Source organism: Arvicanthis niloticus, chromosome 15 (genome assembly GCF_011762505.2).
Source record: "Arvicanthis niloticus isolate mArvNil1 chromosome 15, mArvNil1.pat.X, whole genome shotgun sequence".
Taxonomy (NCBI): Eukaryota; Metazoa; Chordata; class Mammalia; order Rodentia; family Muridae; genus Arvicanthis; species Arvicanthis niloticus.
In genome coordinates, this window is record NC_047672.1 from 21,785,250 (window position 1) to 21,798,808 (window position 13,559).

Below are 13,559 nucleotides of genomic sequence, written 5' to 3' on the forward strand. Positions count from 1 at the left end.
AGTAGAAGACACAGCAAGTTTCTCATTAGCACAATATGTAAAGCTCTGATATAGGTAGGCTTTATTACCATACAATTCACCCAATAAATCTGTAAATGTGGTATTGGTTCCTTTTTTGGTTTTGTGTTAATGAAAAAAAAAAGGTACAATCAAAGGCCTTTGGGAACCTTCTGCTTGGGCTTACAGTTCCAGTTTGTTTATATGGTGGATTAAATCAGTAGATTTTGGTGATTTAGTCCCTGGGAGCTCTGGGAGGTATAGCTAGTTGATAATGTTGTTCTTCCTATGGGGTGACAAACCTCTTCAACACCTTCAGGCCTTTCTTTTACTCCTCCACTGGAGACCCCATACTCAGTCCAAGGTTGGCTTTGAGAATCCTTTTTTTGTATTTGTAAGGCTCTGGCAGAGCCTCTCAGGAGACAGATATATCAGGCTCCTGTCAGCAGGACTTCTTGGCATCCACAATAATGTCTGAGTTTGGTGACTGTATATGGGATGGATCCCCAGGTATGGCAGTCTTTGGATGGCCTTTCCTTCAGTCTCTGCTCCACACTTTGTCTCTGTATTTCCTCCCATGAGTATTTTGTTCTCCTTTCTGAAAAAGACCAAAGCACCAACCCTTTGGTCTTCCTTCTTCTTGAGCTTCATGTGGTCTCTGAATTGTGTCTTGGCTATTCTGAGCTTTTGGGCTAATATCCACTTATTAGTAAGTTATACCATGTGTGTTCTTTTGTGATAGGGTTACCTCACTCAGGATGATATTTTCTAGTTCCATCCACTTTGGCTAAGTATTTCACAAATTCATTGTTTTTAATAGCTGGGTAGTACTCCATTGTATAAATGTACCACATTTTCTGTATCTATTCCCCTGATGAAGGACATCTGGGTTCTTTCCAGCTTCTGGCTATTATAAATAAGGCTGATATGAACATAGTGGAGCATGTATCCTTGTTATATGTTAGAGCATCTTTTGGGTATATTCCCAGGAGTGGTATAGCTGGGTCCTCAGGTAATACTACATCCAATATTCTAAGAAACCACCAGACTGCTTTCCAGAGTAGTTGTACCAGCTTAAATCCCACCAACAATGGAGCGATGTTCTTCTTTCTCCACATCCTCTCCAGCAACTGCTGGAATCAGAGATTTTGATCTTAGACATTCTGAATGCTGTGAAGTGGAATCTCATGATTGCTTTGATTTGCATTTCCCTGATGACTAAGGATGTTGAACATTTCTTTAGGTGCTTCTCAGCCATTCTTCCTCAGTTGAGAATACTTTTCTTTAAACTCTGTACCCCATTTTAAAAATAGGGTTATTTGATTCTCTGATGTCTTACTCCTTGAGTTCGTTGTGTATATTGGATATTAACCTTCTATCAGATGTAGGATTGGTAAAGATATTTTCCCAATCTGTTGGTTGCCATTTTGTCCTATTGACAGTGTCTTTTGCAATGCTTACAGAAGCATTGCAATTTTATGAGGTCCCATTTGTTAATTGTTATTCTTAGCGCTTAAGACACTGATATTCTGTTCAGGAACTTTTCTCCTGTGTCCATGTATTTGAGGTTCTTTCCCACTTTCTCTTTTATTACTTTCAGTGTATGTGGAGGTCCTTGATTCATCTGTACTTGAGCTTTGTACAAGGAGATAAGAATGAATCAATTGACATTCTTCTACATGCTGACCTCCAATTAAACCAGCACCATTTGTTAAACATGCTGCCTTTCCCCCACTGGATGGTTTTAGCTCCCTTGTCAAAGATCAATTGACCATAGGTGTGTGGATTCATTACTGGGTCTTCAGTTCTATTCCATTGATCTACCTGCCTGTCTCTGTACCAATACCATGCAGTTTTGTTTTTTTTTTAAATCACTAATGCACTGTAATACAGCTTGAGGTCAGGGATGGTGATTCCTGAGAGTAGTTTTCACTATTGTGTTTTATTTTATTTTTTGTTATTCCAAAAGAATTTGAGATTTGCTCTTTCTAACTCTGAAGAATTGAGCTGGAATTTTGATGGGGATTGCATTGAATCTTTAAATTGCTTTTGGCAAGGTGACCCAGTCCTCTCCTGGAACTCCACTCCCCTTTGGGCCTGCACCTTACTCTGAGGCAGATCATCAGCTTGTCTGCCTCTCTGAAAACCCCATAGTCTGAAGGCTTCCCACTAGATCTGTTGGACCCATGGCAACAACTCCCAAAGTCTGAAGGCCTTTTAGGAGATCTGCTGCACCAAGGACAACAGATACCACAATCTAAAGACCTCAGGAGATCTGCTGCACACTTGGCAACAAGAAAGATCATTAGTGTATTGTACTTTCTGAAGACCCAAAGTTTGAAGGCCTGTCAGGAGGTCCACTACACCCAGGACAACAGACCCCACAACCTGAAGGCCTCTCAGTAGATCTGCTACAGCAAGGGCCATGGGTCTCCCAGGAGACCTGCAGCAACCCAGAGACACAGGAGGTAGGCTCCGGACAGAGACACTCACGCTAGTTAACACCAGAGATAAACATTGAGAGGCAAGCATAAGATCATAAGAGAAGCCAATATACTTTGGTACCGTAAGAACCCAGTTTTCCCAACACAGCAAGACTTTGATACCCAATACAGCTGAAACTATAATGCAGACCTAAAATTCTATTTGGTGAAGATAATAGAGTCCTTTAAAAAGGTTATAAATAATCTCACTGAAAGAAATACAGAAAAACACATGTCAGCAGGAAGATGTCCTTAAAGAATAAACAAATAAATCCTTTAAAGAAGTACAGGAAAATAAAATCCAACAGGTGAAGGGATTGAACAAAGAGGTCCAAGACCTAGAATTGGAAGTAGAAACAATTAAAATGTAAAAGCCTATACTCAACAAAACTGGAAAATCTAGTTGAAATACAAAATTTTCTAGATAGATACCACATAACAATGTTAAATTGAGGACAGGTAAACTATCTAAACAGCCACATATTCCCTAAGGGGATATAAATCGTTACAAACCTCCTATCAACAACAAAAGCCTAAGGACAGATGGCTTTAGGGTGGTATTATACTATACCTTCAAAGAAGAGCTAGCACTTACAGTCCTTAAACTATTCCATGAAATAGAAACAGGGGGAACACTACTTAATTCATTCTATGAAGCCACAATTACTCTGGTACCAAAACCACACAAAGACCCAACAAAGAAAGAAAGCTTCAGACCAATTTCACTAATGAATATCAATGCAAAAATATTCAGTAATATTCTGGCAAACTGAATCAGAATGTACCAGAGACATAGGAGGTACGAGACTCTCAGGACACAAAGGAAGGAAGGTTAGATGAAATGCCCAACAGTGAGGAGAGGGAAGTAATCGACTCCACCTCCAGCAGAAAGACAGGGCATCAAGTGGTGAGATGGGGTTGTATCCCACAGTCAAAATCTCTGACCCAGAATAGTTCCTGTCTTATAAAAGAACTGCAGGAACAAAAATGGAGAAGAGGCTGAGGGAAAGGAAGTCCGGTGACTGGCCCAAATTGGGATCCATCTCAAGGGAAGGTTTCAAGGCCTGACACTATTACTGATAGTATGATGTGCTTAACGACAGGATTCTAACTGGCTGAGACAGAGGCTAAAACTTACACCCAACCAACAGATTAAATTCCGGGATCCCTGTGGTTGAATTAAGGAAAGGCTGGAAGAAGCTGAGGAGGAGGGCGACCCCATATGAAGACCAGAAGTCTCATCTAACCAAGACCCATGAGATTTCTCAGATACTGAGCCACCAACCAGGTAACATACACTAACTGGTTGAGGCCCCTGGCACATAAACAGCAGAGGAGTGCTTGGTCTGGCCTCATTGAGAGAAGTGCCTAACTCTTAAGAGACTTGAGGCCCCATGGAGTGGATAAGCTTGGTGGAGGTTGGGCATGGGGGTGGAAACATTCTCTTGGAAACAGGGGAGGAAGAGGAATGGGATGAGGAACTGTGGGAGTGCAGACCTGGAGGGGGATAACCACTGGACTCTAAAAATAAAATGTGGTTCATTTATACAATGGAATACAACTCAGCTATTAATAATGAGGACATCCTGAGTTTTGCAGGCAAATGGATGGAACTAGAAAATATCATCCTGAGTGAAGTACTTCAGACTCAAAAGGACGTGCATGGTATGTATTCACTAATAAGTGGATACTAACAAAAAAAAAGTACAGAATACCCAAGATACAGTCCACAGAACTCTAAAATGTCAACAAGTTGAGGGGCCCAAGTGAGGACTCCTCAGTCCCAGTAAAGAGGGAGAAGAAAGCAATCACAAGTGGGAGGAAAGAAGGGAGGGAGGAACCTGGGAGAGAAAGTGGGCGGGGTGGGAGGAGAGGGGAACCTGATCTAGTATTTGGTTAGAAAAAGGACTGAAGCCCTGAGGGCCAGCAGAAAGAATGGAAACGAAAGGAGGTTGGAGGGACCCTCCAGACTGCACCAGAGACCCTAGAGATGAGAAACTCTCAGGACTCAAAGGGAGGGACTTTAGATGAAATGCCCTACTGTGGGGAGAGAGAACAACATACACAGCCCACCTCCAGCAGAAAGACAGGGCATCAAATGAGGGGGGGGTGTTTTGCCATCTCACAGTCAAAACTCTGATCCATAATTGTTCCTGTTTGAAAGAAGTACAGGGATGGAAATGGAGAGGAGCCTGAGGAAAAGAAGGTCCAGCGATAGGCCCAAATTGGGATCCAGCTCAAGGGGAGGTCCCAAGGCCTGACACTATTACTGAGGCTATAGAGCGCTCACAAAAAAGGGGCCTATTGTTCTGCTGACTTAGCTCCTGACAATCTATTTTCTTGTTCTCAGAAATACTTTGAATTGTAAAACGTTATTGTGGTTTTTATTAGTATGCTGGGTAAAATAATTTTTATTGATCTCATTTTAAACTGCAAAGTTTGTAGCGAGTTAAAATGTCCTTTAACATAATTATAGGTCGTATTTATTTTCATAGTGTAAAATTCTAGTTAATCTGTTGAACATTTTAAAAAACTAGATTCCTTTTTGAGAATTTCATATATGAACACTGTATTTACATAATTTCCCCCTTTCTCTCCTTCCTCCCACTTTCCCCAACCCCCCATACTTTTAAAATACATCTTATTATTTAATTATTGTTTATATATGTATATGTGTATAAGTATATATGTTTATACAAATATTGATAAATAAAGTGTTTTGAAAAAAAAAAGGGGCCTATCATGACTGCCCTCTGGAAGAGCCAACAAGCAGCTGAAAGAGTCAGATGCAGATATTTGCACCCAACCAATGGACAGAAGCTGCTGACCCCTGTGGTTGAATTGGGGAAAGGCTGGAAGAAGCTGAGGAGGAGGGAGACCCTGTAGGAGAACCAGCAGTCTCAACTAACCTGGACCTCTGAGATCTCTCAAACAATGGACCACCAAAAGGACAGCATACACCAGCTGATATGAGGCCCCCAACACATATACAGTAGAGGACTGCTGGATCTGTATTCAAGCAGAGAAGATGCACCTAACCCTCAAGAGACTGGAGGTCCCAGGGACTTTAGAGGTCTGGTGGGATGGGAGTTGGGGGAGGGACATCCTCGTGGAGACGGGGTGATAAGGAGTTGTAGGATGTCCAACAGTGGGAGAGTTGCCGGGGTTGGGGGGTTAATAAAATCTGGAGTGTAAATAAATAAATAAATAAATAGAAAAATAAAATAAAATAAAAAAGAAAAGCAAGCACATAATAAGACCTCCAGGGGGCGCTCCAGACAAGGAATAGGAGGCTGGTCCAGATTTGCTGGCAAGGAGGGCAAACTGAAACTGGAGAAGCTAAGACAGGCAGCAGGCAGGCATACAGCTGTGTGACCAGAACTGAGGCAGACCAAGCCAGATTTGGGTTTCAAGTGGAATCTTCTTATCTGCTGATTTAACGCTTCTCATGTATAATTTTCTTTTTCTCATGCTGTTTTAAAATTAATGTTGTAAGTGGAATAAGAAAACCATTAAATTATACCAATTTCAAAGAATTTACAAGGTTCTCTAGAAGACAGTCTGTGTGGACATTCAAACGAAACATGCACAGTTGCAACATTTCAACAAAAACTTTGGTAGGTGTTACAATTTTTATAGCTAGGAAACCGAGGATCAAAAGAACATAAGAAATTTTCTGAAAGTCATTCAGCTTGAAGAAAATAGATGTCAGTTTTAATCAAGATTCCAGCAAGATTTGAGGGTTGAAAGTCAGTGGCTTGAAGGATTCTGAGTAGCCTGAAATACTTGCTTGGAACAAGCCAGTAGATAAACAATTGGGAAATATGTAAAATAATACTGAATTTTTGTATACATTGTCTTATATAAACCCTTGACTACTTTAAATTTATGAGCTAACTAGTTCTCCCTCTCCAAAGTTTTTACTGTCATTTGCAGAGGGTTATTTTGAGCTTTCAGTCTGAACTATGAGCTCACCAGGCACTGTCTTTGTACCACCCTGCAGGATGGCTATTTATCACATGATGGTGGCCATGCATACTGGCTTCTACACTTGGACAGAGTGTTTACATCCTTGTTCAGTTGTGAGGAGTATGGACCATCCTGGATGAATTGATGCCTCCTTCCTGTGAGCTGTTAGCACAGGTGTCATCTACACTACTGTCAGTTAAGTGGTTATAGGAATTTTAGATTTAATAACCCAGCATTTAGACTCTTTCAGTCTCTAGTCCTGACTTGCCTATCTGTGAAGGCAGCCTTATTAGTCCCTGCATGCCTAATCCTGGTTGACATGGCATTGCCAGCTGGCTAAATGACTGGTTTTGGTCACGTTATAACCACCCCTCCCAAAGACATGCATTTTAAATTCTGTGAAACCTGGGACTCCACTTAAATTAAGGACACCGCTCCTCTAAGCAGAATTCTTCTGAGAAAACTTTCCCCCTGCCTGTGGCAAACGCTCAAGGATCCAAAAGAGAATTCTTCAAAATCTGTTGAAATGACTACTAACAACACAAATTGCTCCAAACTCTACAAACAACTAGCAGAAATAAGTTAGCAATTGCTAGTTTGTCACATGGGTGACTCGTGCCCAGTTCATAATTTCATCCAATTGATTTTTGGCGGACTTGGTTTCAGCAGTTGGGGAGTTGTGAATTTTCCTTTCTCTTCCCCTTTCCTAACAACTTTCAACTCTCCTGTCTTTTGAAACCCTCCTGTTCTCAGTTACTTCATCTTGTCAAAAGACTTCACAGAGACAAGATGCCCAAAGCTTCAAGTGATGACTTTTTTTTTTTGTTGCTATTCATATTATTCCTGAGACAGTTTGGCCTTGTGAAAAAGCTTTAGTCAAAGTCCACAGCTACCATGATCCTCTGTGTTGTTCACTGGCTATGTAACTCATGGAAAGTGACTCATCTTCTCATATGTTCTTCCTTCTCTTCTCTTCTCTTCTCTTCTCTTCTCTTCTCTTCTCTTCTCTTCTCTTCTCTTCTCTTCTCTTCTCTGTCTCTTTTCTTCCTTTCTGTTGTCCTTCCTTCCTTGCCTTCACCTTTCTTCCTCTCCTTCCTTTCTTTCTTTCTTTCTTTCTTTCTTTCTTTCTTTCTTTCTTTCTTTCTTCCTTCCTCCCTCTCTTTCTTTCTGTCTTCCTTTCTTTTATCCTTCCTTTGTTTTTTCCTTTCCTTTATTTTTTACACTTGCTTCTTTCCTTTCTTTCTCTCTTTTTTCTTTTTCTTCCCTTCTTTCTGTTTTTTCTTTCCCTCTTTCTCTTTCTTTCTTTCTTTCTTTCTTTCTTTCTTCCTTTCTTTCTTTCTTCTTTATTTCTTTGCCTGTAATAGAATATATATGTACACATATACACATAACATACATATATAATTACATTTGTGTAAATGTGTGTATGAAGATGTATATATGTATACATATATGTGTGTATACACATATATACATATATATGTGTGTATATACATCACATATATATGTATGTATAAACACACATATTTGACAAGGATTCCCTCTCTTCATCTAAGCCTTACTGACTCAGGTGCTATATCCTCACAGCTCAGTTCTAAGAACTGAAAGGATGAGCCAAGATAATGAGGTGGCAGTCAGTACACATTGCCAACAGGGGCTGTTTTATCAGACACTGTGGCTTGTGCATACAAAACTCACCTGGTGCCAAATTTCACACTAAGCTACAAATTCTTAGAGATCTGAGGATTTTTGTTTGTTTTTGTTTTCTTCTACCTTTTTTCCTATAATCATGTGCTTAGGAAAACCAATTCTATTACTTTGATGAAAGATACGGTGCTTTTTTTTTGTTTTGTTTTGCCAGTGCTTGGTTTGAAATGAGAATGGTACTCAGTTCCAGTCAGTGTATATGAAGGAAGTTTTACAGATAGCTTCTAATAAAGAGTGTGTCCTTCTCAGACACAGCCACTAATGGAGATTGCCATGTTTGTAATAGTGTACTTAAGACTGTGAGATGTGAGGAAGGCCACCAAGCCTATGAGAAAAGATGCTCAAGAGCCCAGACGACAGAGAAGGATAAACCTTGAGTTCTGTGACACTGTCACAGAGGAACTCTTAAGCAGTCCTGGAAATACTGTACTAGGATACCTTGACTCATGTCATCCCATCAGATATAATAATAACTAGGTGGGGTTATCAAAGAAAGAGGAACCAGACATGGCAGAATAATGCTGCCAGTGAGCATGTTTCCTTGTAAACAGTATGTAGACAGAATGGCCTGAGAGCTTGGTCACAGTTTTATCAGTGAGTACACACCATGCATGTACTTTTGGGTCTAAGTTACCACACTGTGGATGATATTTTCTAGTTCCATCCATTTGCCTGCAAAATTCATGATGTCTTTTGTTTTTAGTAGCCGAATTGTATTCCATTGTGTAAATGAACTATATTTTTTGTATCCATTCTTTGGTTGAGAGACATCTGGATTGTTTCCAGCTTCTAATGATCACAAATAAGACTGCTATGAACTTAATAGAACATGTGCCCCTGTGGCATGGTGGGTCATCTTTTGGGTATATGCCCAAGAGTAGTATAGCTGGGTCTTTAGGTAGATCTATTTCCAGTTTTCTCAGGAACTTCCAGATTGATTTCCAGAGTGGTCATACAAGTTTACAATTTCATCAGAAATGGAGGGGTGTTCCTTTTTCTCCACAACATCACCAAGTTGTGCTGTCACCTGAGGTTTTAATCTTAGCCATTCTGATTGATGTAAGGTGGAAACTCAGGGTCATTTTGATTTGCATTTCTCTGATCACTAAAGACTGAACATTTCTTTAAGTGCTTCTCAGCCATTCCAGATTCCTCTGTTGTGAATCTCTGTTTAGTTCTATACTTCATTTTTTGATTGGGTTGTTTGGTTTTTTATTTTTTTGGAGGTTAACTTTTTGAGTTTTTAATATATTTTGGATATTAGCCCTCTACCAGATGTCGGTTTTTTTCCCCATTCTGTAAGTTGCCAGTTTGTCCTATTTACTATGCCCTTTGTCTTACAGAAGCTTTCCAGTTTCATGAGGTCCCATTTATTAATTCTTGATCTTAGAGCCTGAGCCATTGGAGTTATGTTTAGAAAATTTCCTCCTATGCCAATGAATTTGAGGCTCTTTCCCACTTTCTCTTCTATTAAATTCAGTGTATCTGGTTATTTATTTACTTATTTAACTCCAGATTTTATTCCCCCCCAAGTCCAGCCCCCGACTGTTTCACATTCCATACCTCCAATCCACCCCTTGTCTCCATGAGATTGTCTCCACCCTCACCCCCTCCATCCATCCCACCTGACCTCTAATCTCTCTGGGGCCTCCATTCTCTTGAGGGTTAAGTTCATCATCTCTGATTGAATCCAGACCCGGCAGTCCTCTGCTGTATATGCGTTGAGGGCCCATTGGCATCTTGTTTTAGATTGCAAGATTTTATTTAAGAGTAAATGACTCAGTGTAGTTAATTCTGAATGTCTGCTATTCTATGATTTAATGAGATAGACTGCTGAGATTACAGACCTAGGGATGACCTATGGTTTGAGATGGCATCTCTTTAATTTGCTTTTTATCATTGATGCCTATGGATTGGGATATGTAATCTCAAATGCAATATACCATTCATCTCTAGGATTTATTTATTTTGACCTGATCCCCTTTTTATCAGCTTCTGTTTCTGTGTGTTACACTCTTGGGGGTCTCTTAGCATAATGATTCACCCATGTCTTGTCTGACAAAATTGCATTTGTATTCCTCTGAGAAAATCCTGAATGTACTACCCCCTGCTCTTAAGAAAGTAGCTGTAGTTACTTCTATTTGGGAGTCTTTCTCTGTGTCTTAGAGATTGTTATCTGCCCCTAAGCAAATCCATGAAACAAAATAATTAGAATAGTTTGAACTCAGAGGAGTTTGGCAAGGTTCAGCAGGACAGAAGTGACATCAGAACAGAGCACAGGACTAGTTTTCAGTATGTATAGACTTTCTTTGAATTATAACCTACACAATAAAAGACAATATATACTAAGCCCATAGTAGGAACTCATCAACACAATCAGGAAAGACCAAGATAATAGAATAGCTTGTATAAGTGGTATAAAAGAATGTAGGAATACACTATTAAGATTTGTCATTGTTGGAAAGATTGGTTTATGCCAGATTGTTGTAATATTAATTAGTATAGAAACAAAACAATTTCTTTATTAAAAAATTCTCATAGGTTTATAAGTAACAACTGCAATGGTTCCTAAGCCTGGGGCTTAGGCAAATCTGTAAGTAATATGAATGAACATTAAAAGCAAACAATATCTGGCTTGGAACAGGGTGATTTGATGAACTGACTTAAATTCTACCTAAACATCTTGAAAGCTCAAAGTACTGCTACACTGAGAAGAGGCTGTGACATGCTTGCTTGCTTTCTTAAGCTAAAATTATTGGTAGAGCTTTAGGAATAAGTATACGACTTTGATGAAAATGAAATCTTTCTACTGTGCAACCATGGGCATACAAAAAAGTATGCTTGAGACAAAATAACATGATCCATATCTCTTGAAGTCGTAAATGCTTTTGAATTTGTATGAATAATGGACATTTCTGATTGGAAGTCAGTCAGAAGTTACAGAGCATCCTAGTCTTGGTGTCTCACTCGTTCCTCCCTTAGCCTGTTCCTTACATCCTCTCTGGAACTCACTCGTTCCTGGGACTGGCCCCTGACACTTCTCTGTCTCTTACATTCGTTTAGTATTTAAAATATTTTTGAGTCAATGTCCCACTTGGACCCTGTCTTTAGGTGGCAGGACTCTAAGATTCCTCTTGTGCTTCTCTCTGGACTCTACTCATGGCCACATTCAAGAAGAAAAGTGTGTCTGGCTTTGAGGTGTTCAATAAGGCAGTGTAGGAGCACCAAGAAAAAAAAGATCATTTTTGTCCACTTCAGTGTTTCTAAGTATTTCAAACGGAAAAGCTGGTGTCCAGACTGCTTGGAAGCTCAGCTGTTAGAGAGGGACTGAATCGTGTTATTGAATACTGTGTGCTCATCTACTGCTAAGTAGGAGTCAGATATACTGAAGAGACCCAAAGAATGACTTCAGGCAAAAACTGAAATTAACTGCAGTGCCTGAACTACTTAAACATGGAACACCTCAAAAACTTGTGGAGTCTGAGTGCACTTAGACCGACCTCAGGGAGATGATAGAGTTCAAATTTTAATATTTTGGCTTCTTCCTGTAGCAAATACTATCTTACAAGGAAAGAAAGTCATGCCAGCTAAGGACACATGTCCTATTGCTGAAAACAGGCTCCCAGTAACTTCCAACATAGGAGCTATTTATTTATTTATTTATTTATTTATTTGATGTTTGTTTGTTTATTTATTCATTTGTTTATTTACTTATCTTCGTACCAAACATTGTTCTCCCTTCCAGTCCCTCAGTCACAGAGCTCTTCCCCCATTTATTCTCTCCTTAACCCCTGAGAAGGTAGGGTTTCTGCTGAGTATCCCAGCACCCTAGCATATCAAGTCTTTGCCAGATTGTGTGCATCCTCTCTCACTGAGGCCAGACAGGATAGACATGAATACTGAGTTGCCAATTTGCTACATCCGTGCAGGAGGGCCTCATTCCATTCTGTATATGTCCTTTTATTGGTTACACAGATTCTGACAGTGCCCAGGTATGTAGGTTTGTTGATTCTGTTGGTCTTACTGTCTGGTTCCATCTTCTTCAGGGCCTTCAATTATTTTCCCAATGCTTTCATAAGAGTCTCCAGCCTCCACCTAATGTTTGGCTGTGGGTATCTATATCTGTTTTAGTATGCTGCTGGGAAGAGCCTCTTGGAGGACATTTATGCTAGGCTCATTCTGTAAGCACAACAGAGTATCATTAATAATGTCAGAAATTGGTGCTTGTACATGGGATGAGTTTCAAGTTGGGCTGGTTATTAGATGTCCTTTCCTTTGGTCTCTGTGCCATACCTTCTATTTTTTTAGGTAGAACAAATATTGGGTCAAAAGATTTGTTGTGGGTTGTTGTCCCTATCCCTCCACTGTGAGTCCAGACTGGCTACAGCAGGTGGCCTCTTCACGTTCCATGTTTCCACTTTTAAGCACCTTAGCTAATGTGCAGTATTGACTCCTGTGAGTCTTTCCTATCCCAGGTCTCTGGGACTTCCTGGAGATTCTTTCCCCATTCCCCACATCTGTAGGTTTCCACTCATTTTTCTATGAAGTTTTGAGAAGACATGTGGATTGGTGAAAGTTGAAAGTTGGGTGTTGAACTCCCCCCACTATTATTGTATGGGGTACAATGTATGATTTGAGCTTTAGTAAAATTCCTTTGATGAACATGAGTGCAATTAGATTTGGGGCATATATATTCAGAATTGAGACATCTTATTGGGGGAGTTTTTCTTTAATAAGTATAAAGTGTCCTTCCCCATCTCTTTTGATTGATTCCTTTTGGTTGAAAGTCTATTTTATTTGGTATTAGAATGGCTACTCCACCTTAATTTTTGGGTCCTTCTTCTTGGAAGACCTTTTTCCAACCCTTTATTATGAGGTAGTGTCTATTTTTGTTGCTGAGGTGTGTTTCTTCTATGCTGCAGTATGATAGATTCTGTTTACATATCCATTCTTTTACCCTGTGTCTTTTTATTGGTGAAATGAGCCTATTTAAGTTGAGAGATATTAATGACCAATGTTTGTTTGTTAGTTCCTGTTATTTTGGTGTTGGAGGTGTTACTGTGTATGTGATTGTATTCTTTTGGTTTTGCTGAGAGATGATTATTTTCTTGTGTTTTGTTGAGTATAGTTATTCCCTTTTTATTGGAGTTTTCCTTCAAGTATTTTTTGTAAGGCTGGATAAGTAGAAAGATTTTGTTTAAATTTGGTTTTGTCATGGAATATCTTGGTTTCTCCATCTATAGTGATTGTCAGTTTTGCTGGGTATGGTAGCCTGGGCTGTCATCTCTGGTCACTTAGGGTCTGTCAGACATCTGTATAGGATCTTCTAGCTTTAGAATTTCTGCTGAGAAGTCAGGTGTAATTCTGTTAGGTCTGCTTTTATATGTTACTTGGCCCTTTTCC

The 13,559-nt window shown here is 39.7% G+C and overlaps 1 pseudogene; it reads left to right on the plus strand.

Annotated features, from left to right (window-relative positions):
* Nucleotides 1-11,315: 11,315 nt before the first annotated feature.
* LOC117720997 (thioredoxin domain-containing protein 17 pseudogene) lies at nt 11,316-11,686 on the plus strand (annotated as a pseudogene).
* Nucleotides 11,687-13,559: the final 1,873 nt, after the last annotated feature.